Consider the following 12,120-nt stretch of genomic DNA (forward strand, 5'->3'; position numbering starts at 1 on the left):
ACATTTATCGAAAATTTTGTTTTCTTAACAAACACTTAAAAATGTGAAGATAAAAGTTTAAATGGGGAAATAATTATTATTGCAATTGGTATATTTATACAATTGGTATGAACTCTGTAATAGTTTTTTTATGTTAATAATTGTTTATCATTCAATCTTCGAAAATTATTGGAATATAAATAACTATATAAATTATGAAGTATTTAGGGAACGTACATATATACAACATATAACATACTACGTGACCCGTTCAGAAGAGAGAGGAGGGTATTCAAAATACTATACTTGAACACAAAGGCTAGGCATCCGGAGTACTAGATTTTCATCACGTAATCAATAGGTATGCTCTAATGTAAAGTAGTGCTTTATTGTAATTGTGCTAATAAAAAGAAATATACATAACCCAATTCTTTTCAACTTTCTGTTAGCAATACAAAATATTGTAAACTATATTTATGAATATAAAGAAAACAAATGAAGAGAAACTCTTTATTGTTCCTCTCACAGAAAATACTGTTACACACACAATTATGTATAAAAATTATAAAAACACAATAAAAAACAGGACAAAGAAGTAACAACGGGCGGCCTTATCGCTAAAAAGCGATCTCTTCCAGGCAACCTTGGGGTGGAAAGAAGTGATTAGATTTGCATCTGGTAGGGGTAATGTACTAGTATCACGTGTTATAGTTGCTTTAGCTGATAGTAATGACTTACGTAAATTATTGCAATCGAACTCAGAATTAACGAAAGAAATATTATATTTCGACAATACAACATTTTCCGTTACTGTATTTGAACCACTAAATAGAGCAACATAGTGCCTACGTAGTTTTAAATGGCCCTTATACAGTCAGATACAAATATGCGTTGATATTAATATTATTATGTAATATTATGTTATCTGTGATATTATACTCGTATTATCTACGTACTTATCTTTGCGAGATTATATTGCAGTTTTGTTATTTCATCTTAAATGTATGTATGTAGAGTGTGGTGGTTATAAACCACATTCTTGTACTCTCTCCCTTCCTCTTTATTCCTTTCTCTCTTGTTCTTCCCTTTTTGTAAAATGAGTACCTATATAAATATTACCTATCTAATGAAGAGTTAAGTTTATGAGCTTGTATAAGTCAGACAGTTGCCGCGCTTACTTCTAATCACTGTGGGTTTCTCTGCTGTTTAAATATTTTCCTGAAGGTTTGATACAACACAACACAATATGTTATGTAGGATATTACTATTTTTCAATAATAACAATCTCTGGGTGGTGATTGCTAGTACTGAGAGATAGTGATTCCATTGCCATAATATACCGCGTTAGGTCGACCTCCACGCGGTCCTTCTGAATATTAAAGTGGTTAATTCAAGAATACTTCTTGAAAACTTAAGAAGAAAGATAAGGATATACTCATTGCATCTCTTGCTATGTTTCAAGAACGTTTACTTTTAAGGTATTTACAGGAGCTGAAATATATAATGTAAGTTTGTCGTCACCATCACTTTTTTTTCTTTCTTAAAAGAAAGATCTTTTTCACGCCCGAGAGCTCCCGGGGAGGGAGGAGTATACAGTCGCTATAACAGTAAGAACCCATAGAGTAATATAGAAAAACCAGACACAAATAAAACAGCTTAGTCGGGGCGGTTGATACCACAAAAAAAATTATATATTGAGTTCATATCAATATTTATACATCAATAACGACTTTGTGCCGATATCAGTATATATTGATATTTTCGGGCGTCGATAGTTTGATATTTATCGAGTTTCCGATATATCATTGCAACCCTACACCACTGGTGTCTATGGTGTCCATATGATACAGTAACCGTTTAACATCAGATGGGCCATATGCTTGTTTGCCACTATCGTATTATAAAAAAACTTAATGCTCATCATATCATCCTCCACTGGTGCCCCTCCAGCGCATACCGTAAGTGCAGGCGGATGCAATATACCAATAATATCCAATAATAACTGGGTACTTATTAGCATTTACAGATAACTTTTTGTGTTGCTGTACACAACTGTAGGTACTATGATAAAAATTGTACGTAATTACAATAAACTGTTCAATTATATATACTACTACAATACATTAATGTAGAAAATAGGCCTATTTATACTAATAAATAAATTACAGCGGATGTATTTGTATTACCTACTTTGCAGATAAAGTATCCTGTATCTTCTATTAAAAGTTATTATCCGTAATTACTAACAAAAAACCTTATCTTTTAAAAGTTAAATATGCTGTCTGCGAATTCGTCCTCATGACCATAACCATGACTGGGATAAATATAGCCTATATATGCCATATGTACATACCTAGATAGTGAAATTTTATAAATACCTATTGATTAAACTATTAAGGGACGAAAACACAAAAGGCCAACAAACTCTCTTTCGAATGTTTACTACTAGTAGATTTATCGTATCTATATATCTTCTTAAATTTATATAAAACCTATCAAAATGCATAAGTCCCACAAATCTTCAGAAAGGAAATAGAAATAGATAATAAATGTTACAGTTTATAAAGATATTTTGATATATCATTATTCTTTCGTACATTGTCCATATCTAATGTAATTTATTTTTTGTATATTTTACCATGTAGATAAAGTATAGATTCTCAAATTGCAAATACAAATTAAGGTCACCTTATAACGTAATAAGGCCATTCCATATATGTTCTCTGGAATGACAATTGACCTCTAAATATATCCACGTCAGACTTTTTTTAATTGAGTAAAAAAAGAAAATAGAGAGATGCTTATTATAGCTGTTTATTTGCAGTTATTCAAATAATAAAACATATATGTAGGTAATTGTGATTCCTTTTTATAACTAAAAATTGTTTTAATGTTAGACAATGTTAATTTGTGTGACGCCCTCATTAAAAATAAAAATTTCTTTATTTAATAATTACAAATAAAGGTAAAGTACAAGGACTTAACGCCTTAATTTTCTTCAACCACAGGTTGTGCAGTGAAAAATAGACAAATATAATCAATAAAAAATAATAGATCAAAAAAAAATTATACATATACTAACAGTAAATACATGTAAACACATCATATACATATATATAATATATATCAATCTATATCAGTGATATCTATTATATAATATATATAATAGATATCACTGGTTTTCACTGGTTTTCACTGGTTCACACGGGTAATTATTTATTACATTCGACGAGAATTTTTTATAAAACGGAAGAATATACTGTTAATTGTATAGTGGAAACACACGTGGAATACAATTTGCATATAATATTTCCAACCATCGATGAAAAATTGATGTGATGAATTTTGACATTTAGACGGAACAAATAGTATAAACAAGAGCAAATAAGAACAAATAACAAATAATTAACTATGTAATACCAACATTAATATCCGTAATGGGGGAAGCTGCATATGAATTGTTTAGTTATTAATTAAAACAACTATTAGTTAATAATTAAATTGTCACCATAAACATCACTTTAATGTAATAAAATTAAATATTGAACCGTAACTGTATACTGTCGTTAAAGAACTGTGCCTTGAGCTTTATATACAATCCTATATTGATTTATTTTAAATACATTTGAAGGAATATATCCCTACATTTTGCCATAAAAGAACTGCTTTGAACAACAATCCATTGAACTCCTTAAATACCTTTAAGGTATACGTTGCCTCTGCTATGGTGTAGCCACTCGAGAAAGTTTTTACTCTGCTTCGATTGTGTTCCATTGCCACTTTTATTTGCTAATCCTTTGGTCTTATTATTTATTATTATTTGCCTCACATTTTATTATCGGATATACTTATTTATGTTTAATTCTAAACTTAAATTACTAATCGTGGCATAAATAGATTAATGATTTAATAATCCTGTCATCAACTCATTACGAGAGAAATTGATTTAATAATATGTTATTACATATAAATAAAAATTAATTTCATTTATAAGTTCAATTATTTTCTACATAACGAATCATTGTATGTGGACATGTAGACATCACTTTCGTTCGTTTTATAAATATAAACGTATTTTTGAAAGTAAACAAAAAAAGGACTTGTAGTAAAACCAACCATCAATATGAATATTATTTATTTTTACGCATATTTTTCTGCCATAGAGGATTTTGTTTGAATGTGAAGTATAAACTGCCATTTCCTACAACCGAGTCTGTGGGCGTATGCTTCATAATCATGAACACTTTTGCTCTCTCAAACGGCCATACGTTTGGGAAGTCGTCGGTTGCTATAGTCATATTATCTAGAATCGTATAGCCCTGTAATATTAAAAAAAAATAGAAAAACTTCAAATGGCTACTTATTAGTATTTCCTTTTGATACTAAGTAAGTATATAAATTAGCAAACCCTTAGCTTAATTTATATTTCAATATATGTTATTTCTAACCCCGGACGCAAACAGACAGGTTTTGTATGTTTGTCGTGTCTAAATATCTGTTCGTGGTTTCGTAGCTCCTATATGAATAAACGGTTTCTTATTGTAAGTGACGTGATAGAGACGCTTCTTAGCAATAATTTATGAAGAGTTTTTCAACGTTTCATGGTCATCAGCTCTTTTTGTTAGCTGGGGTTGGGATCTCAGACGCATACTGTATTTACTTCTTAATTTTTTTTTGTAATACCCCATCACAAAAGAAATAAATAGTAATTTATAAAAAATACCTTTATATTTTTTATTTCATATTGTTGTTGTAATAGTAAATAGATTCATATTTATTATTTTTTAATTACCTATGTATGAACCACTTGATACATATATTCCAAGTTATACAATACTGTTGGTATCTAAATGCGTAGATGTCTGTTTATCTCTCTATTTGTTACCTTTTCGTGACTAATCAGTTCAACAAATTCTAATAAAACTAAGAATAAAGATTATATCAGAACGTTCTGACATAGCATACTTTTACTTGATATTACGCGGACAGTACCGCAGTATACGGCTTACTAGATGAACTATTCATAACTGTATTGTTTTCAAATTACATAAAATTGTTAACAACTACTTTATATTAATCAGCAACAGATTATTAAAGTTATATATTTCATAATAAAGTGAACGTTGGTTACAGTTGGTCTAATAAATGTTTAATTATTTTCTAACAAATGATTACCTCCGACAATAAGTACCTGCCTACTAGAGATTTACCAATGTGTTGCAAACCTTTTAAAAATGTAATAGCAGATAAGAGAAAGGACCAAATAATGTTTATTGCTATTTTTAAGTATTTATGTTTTTTATTACCTTAGGTACAGGACACACGGCGCCGGCATTAAGAAATGTTGTTCCAATGTACTTATCATTACGTATATCACATAATCTCGGAAAGTGGAACTCAATAAAAGAACGTTTGTATTCATTGTGCAGAAACTCGTAGAATATAAAATCGAGCTGAAAAAAGAAGAATTCTTACTAAATCCCTGTATACTTCAACTGGTAGCGATCATGGAATTAAAAACTAAGCGTTTTATACATCATATTTAATACTACCTGTGCCGTGGCGTGGAATAGTGACCTTGACCAAATAAAGAAGAAATGTTTAATAGTCTGTCTAAACTAACTAAATAATTAATAAAAATATCAAAGAAAAAAATTTATTCGTTCTATGCTCAAAAATGACGAATTTCCATACAAACTTTCATCCACTATTTTATTTTACAACCCTTTATTCTTTATATGGAACATAAGTTTCAAGTTTCTAGCTTTAAAAATGACGATACTTCCAGACAACTTTTCATCTCCACTTTCAACCATTTACAACCCTTTGCTTATATTTAATCAACAGCTTAATAATAATTTTCAAACATTCAACTTTAAAAATGACGATACTTCTATACAACCTTTCATCTCTCCTTTCAACCCCTTACGTTTCAATCCCTTATAACCTTGTTTTCTTTATTTATATTTAATCAACAACCTGTAACATAAGCTTTAAAAATAACCATACTTCCATATAATCCTTTTCCCCCCTTTCAATCATTTAAAACCCTTTGCTTATATTTAATCAACAGCTTAAAAATAATTTTCATAATTTCAGCTACATACAATACAACCTCTCATCTCCCCTTTCAACCCCTTACTGGGCACCCCTTACTTTTCAGGATCTGGACTATCTGTATACTAAATTTCATATAAAACGGGTTCAGTAGTTTTGGCGTTAAAGCGAGACAGACAGACAGACAAGTAAAATGTAAATATTGGATAGTAATAATAATTTTATTTTTATCCCATGTTTACTTTTTACTTAATTCCCTAGTACCTAAACTAAACTAAGTAGGAACCTGTACTTTAGGTACCAGTTTACCGAGAACATAACAAAAACAGAATCAAACTTGTAGTGTACCCACATGTACACCACCCACGGTGTTGTGAATTAATAAGGGTTGAAGTACGAAACTAAGCGAAAAATGCAATGGCTGACCCCAGGTCAAACGCCGCAAGAGTGCCCTAAAGCAAAGCTTACCAATAAAAAGTAAATATAACTGTTTGATAGTTCGTTGCACTCTTCATAGTGTTATTGACTACAATCACAAAGTCGTCTGTATATGTATCTCTGTCTTACTCAGCTATTTCAGGCACAATCCAATCAGCTTGCTTTGTAAGTTGTGCCTTGTTTGTAGGGTGCAGAATATGCAATGAAAGACAGCAGAAAAGGCATAATATCCTCTGTAAACACGTGAGAGGTATCACGGTTGTCGTATGAAAACGTGATAGCTATAGAGCTGCATATGTATGTAAGCGACGGTTACCGCTTACCATCAGATGGGCCGTTAGTTACTTTGCCAATTTAATTGTATTGGGTCTAGGCCTGTAATAATAGTTGTGCAAAAAAGTAAATTACATAAAAAAATATACTTTACTGATATCTTATTATCCAATATTTGCAATACTTGTGCTCGAAGATTTATGTAGTATGCGCTCTTCCTACTATAGCGCCTCACGTTCAATACTACGTCAGATGCAAATGAAGTATTTACATAGTACAATTCCGCTCTTTCTGGTATAAATTGTAAACACTGGAACAAATATGAACAGTTACTTTAAACAACTGAACAACTGAAACCATTAAACAAATTTTTGATATACATTGGTACAAAGGTAGATTGGAACTCATCGAATAACATATAACTTGTAAATACTAGAAATTGTGAATACTACTAGAAATACTTACGTAAGTATATATGGAGTCTATTCTATATGCATTTTTTATGTAAATCACAATAAATATACCTATAAAAATAATTAACTATTTAAGAAAGTATCCATACTACGTGACGCGTTCAGAAAAGAGAGAAGGGTATTCAAAATACTATGCTTGAACACAACGGCGAGTCCCTCGGGGTCTTAGATTTTCGACACGTAGTCAATATTCTCTAGAAAAAAGTAGTGCATTTATGTATTAACTAGCTGTGCCCTCAACTTTATCCGCGCATTATAGTGACCTTGACTAAAGAAAGAAAAAATATTCAATAATCTAGCCCAAAAACTACGAAACTTTATTTTATTTTACTCCCTTTAGGATAACATTTTATCAACAGCCTAAAAATAAATTTAAAGTTTCTAGATTTGAAAATGATATAATATTTCATCTCCCCTTTCAATCACTTACAACCCCTTTCCTTAATTTATATTTAATCAACAACTGAAAATATAAGTGTTAAACTTCTAGCTTTGATGATATGTTGAAAATTATGATACTTCCATACAACCTTTCATCTACCCTTTCAACCCTTAGCAACCCTTTTGTTTTATTTATATTTAATCCAACATCGTGGAATATAAATTTCAAACTTTTAAAAAAATTACGATACTTTCATACAATCTTTCATCTACCCTTTCAATCCCTTACAACCCTCTTAAATTATTCATATTTAAACAACAGTTTAAAAAATATGTTTCTAGCTTCTAGCTTTAAAAATGACAATACCTCAATACAAACTTTCATTTCCTCTTTCAACCCCTTACAGTCCATTTATCGAAATTAAAAGTAGCCTATCCTTTCTCAGGGTCTAGACTCTCTATGTACTAAATTTCATTTAAATCGATTCAATAGGTTTGCGAGACAGACATTTCGCATTTATAATATTAGTAAGCATAATAAGATCTATAAGACATTTCTTTTTAACCTCCTGTTCGCGAAATATATTTATAAATCTAAAGAAAGCAAATTAAGAGCGTCCTCTCTCACCCTTCTTCACTTGCTTTCTCTTCGTCTCGGTTTATACTACGCCTAGTCATCAGGGGGAAGGAGAGAAAATACTGTAACATGTGTCTCGTGGTACAGGTTCGTTTCCTTAAATGAATAACATGACTTACGTAAATTATTGTAACGGAACTCAGGATAAACGATAGAAACGCAATGTTCTGACAATATAACATTTTACCATTAATGTATTTGTGCAACTGATAAAATGACATTGTACCTGCGCAGTTTTAAATGCCAATTATACAGTCAGATGCAAATATGCGTTAACAATAATGTTGTGTATAGTACCTACCAACTTACACAGAGAATTAACCTGAATCCTGCTCATCATATTATCCTCCGCTGGTATCCCTGCAAGCAGATGCAACATACCTTAATGGTATCCATTAAGAAAACTGGGTTCCTTTTAGAATTTTTAGATAACTTTTTTAAGCTGTGCACAACTGTACCATGATACAAATTATATATAAACTGTTCGATTATACAAACTGTTGTACTTCAATACAAATAAATGTAGATAATACAATGATACATCCGCTGTGATTCATTTATGCCAAATAATGGCAAACTTACAAAGTGTATTTTTCAAAATTTAGATATGCGGACTCCGACTTTGTCTCCATAAAAGACCGGGAAACATGTACTCTTTCTGGAGATAGCGGTGGACGTAAACAATTATTACGAACATACAACTGTGTCTACGCAGTCTTTTTGTTTGTGTATATATATATAATTCTTATATACTGAATATCATCATATATAATATAATTATAATAATCTACTATTCACACAACGACATCTAGACAAGTTAAGCTAGCTAAAGCTTGTATTATGGATACTAGACATAAATACATATAAATACATACACATGATACATAGAAAACACCCAGACCGATACAAATAATCATACTCATGAATACAAATGTTTGCACCGTGCGAGGAATCGAACCCGAAAATCGGACTTAAAGCGGTGTGCTAGACTACCGAGGTCGTCGAATATAATAAATCGTCGTCGAATAATATATACAAATCCATATTAAACACACTCACTATATCGTCTTGACCTGATTTTAGATACCTTTACTCTTATACATACTCTAAAAACGTCAAAATATCACAGGTTCAAAATAAATATAGGTAATTGCGGTAAATATCCAATTATATGGTATACAATCGTATAAAAAGTTGTAAACAGTGTTTAACTAAAATTAACCTTTATACAATAATAAACATACCTATACCTAGATATAATTAGAAATTTAGCTTTATATACAACTTTTGTAGTTTCGATGTTAAGTATGTTAATAGGAACTCTATTCTATAAGTAACAAACCCACTGATTCTCTGTCAGAACACTGTTTACACACCTCCGCGGGGTCATCCCTGAAAACGACTGTACCTGTGACTGTGTGTGTGAAACAGAGCACAAAAAAATATGTCGTAGAGTCTTTCGTAGTAATAGCTGCCCAACATATTACCGAGTTGCACGTAATCGTTTGTATAGATTCATTTTAAAAGTTTTATCTGCATATGCAACCGCCTCAAAATAGTTTTTGTTTGAAACTGTGCATTTTTATCTTTTTCTAGTATGCTACTAGCATTACAGTTTATTACATATCTATGTAATAACCTATATAATCTATTTGTTTTTTGTTGAGTATCTACTCAACTCTAGTAAATAATAAAACGAAGGTAGTGTTAATCGCTTTGTAGGCAGAAATATTGCATTGTTCAAGTATGTAGATATAAACCCTGAAAAAACAACTACTTGCAAATAAGTATGACGTACCTACTAAAAAAATCGTTATCTTTCATGTAAAATTTATATTGATTTAAGCAATACAAGGGAATTGTCTTAATGAGTAGATATATTATTATCATATGTCAAAGCTAAGTATATACTACAACAATTTGAGTTTCGAATCAACCAAGTTTTTTTCTTCTAATTACTTAAATGGAATTATCGTTTCGGCCAGCAATAGATAGATGAATTCCGATAATTTCAAAAAACTCAGCTCTTAGTATTTTTAAAAGAGCTTATATATTTTAATTAATTTTTATAAAATGGGATTCTTGAATAAAAACAATACAGGTAAAAGATTTTTTTAAATGAGGTATTACACTTTTAAATACTTCCTTAAAGCAGCTTAGCTTAAAGCAGAATAGAATTTTGTTATGAAGTACCTGTCTATAGTTATGAAGTAGCCAATGCCGATTTAAATAGAGTATATTTTTTATCGATTTGCATATGTACGTACAATTTATTGTAGACAAGTGCAGTATAATTTAGTGTAGACTTTACAAAAAAAATACAAATATTATTACAAAATAATTATATCTACTAGTCCATATTTCGGTAGTACTGTTAGACGAAATATTGTGGAAGAATAAGCTGTATGTTGCAAATCCTAAATAATACGCCTTATGTAAAAAGAAACTCGACACGACTCGTTCTTTTGGGTTTTAATTTCTCGGTGAACTTAAAATATAAAATCGACATTATAAATCGCTATAACTACTACGACTAATTATGTACTAAAACTGTAAAAAACTGTAAACAAAGGTAAGTGGCAAAATTAGTTTACAACGTGTATCTCGTATCTATGTATCGTATGTATCTCGTCCGAAAAAAATCGTAAACAATATTAAATAAACTTATTGGAAGATAAAATCTACTTACGTAAAAAGTCATCAAAGAATTACATTTAATGATTTGAACTTTTTTTTGTAATAGTGGCAATACGCCTGGGACTATTAACATTTCCCTCATTTTTTGTATAATTCCATTTGTAAATTGTAAGCAATGAATTCTAATGGACGTTTATAGCTTGAGCATAAGAGTACGTATATACCTGAAATGGCTGTTGATAATAATAATACTAGAATAAAACAAACTGTATCATATAAATCACTTTATAATCACATTGATACTTATTTTATATTGCAGTTGTTTAAAACTAAAACGTGTATCTAGCTAGCAAATAACTTGCTCCTTTTTTTAATCATTACAAAAATTACGTAATACTGATCTCACCCCAACACTAAAACAATATTAGAAATAAATTATGACAATTTAATTTTTATAGTGAAATCACAAGGACGACATCAGCGGCAATTTACCAAACCGAATTCACCAGAAGTTAACCATAAATGCTTCACGGGGTCCCCCGTAGAAGTCTGTCTGACATGGTAGTAATGAGAAAGATGGAAAATTAACATGTCAGTTCCTATTATATTATTATAATAGTTCAATACTAGATGTAGTAATTTTATACATTGCTAGCAGTGATGTAGCTAGTTTCCATTACTAACAATCCCTCCCCATACGCCTAGATTCAATGCAATCCGGTTTAAGTCCTGAAGCAGTCACCACCTTGTGAAAAATCAGGAGTAGATGTGGCCGAACAAATTAAGTATCTATTTAAAAAAAATATTTATATTTTACAGCGATAGAAAATAATATAGGTACGTCAAATTTAAAATTTCATATACATGTCCACATACATAAAAAGTAGGTAAAAGATTTTAATCTGATCAACTTAATAATAAGGTTATAAGGATAAAAAAGATTTTTAAACAACTTTAAAGAGTTCTACTACACTGACTATAGTAGTAGCATCAGAGAGTCCAAGAGTCGCATGTTTATTTTTTAATATATGATGATGATGATACCTGTCTATAACTCAAAAAAATTCTGGAAGTTAAAGATGAAGATTATATAAAAGAAAGTTAAAGATTATATAAGAATAATAATAATTTGCGCCCCACCACAGGTACCGATCACACGGCTAATGTACAACGCGTTGGGGAAACAATATCGGCGCAACGTACACTGGCCGTAGAAGCCGCTGTAGACGTTGAGTCAAATGAGTG

The sequence above is a fragment of the Achroia grisella genome, unplaced genomic scaffold (assembly GCF_030625045.1).
Source record: "Achroia grisella isolate CSIRO2021 unplaced genomic scaffold, CSIRO_AGI_Agris_v1 utg152, whole genome shotgun sequence".
NCBI classification, from domain to species: Eukaryota; Metazoa; Arthropoda; class Insecta; order Lepidoptera; family Pyralidae; genus Achroia; species Achroia grisella.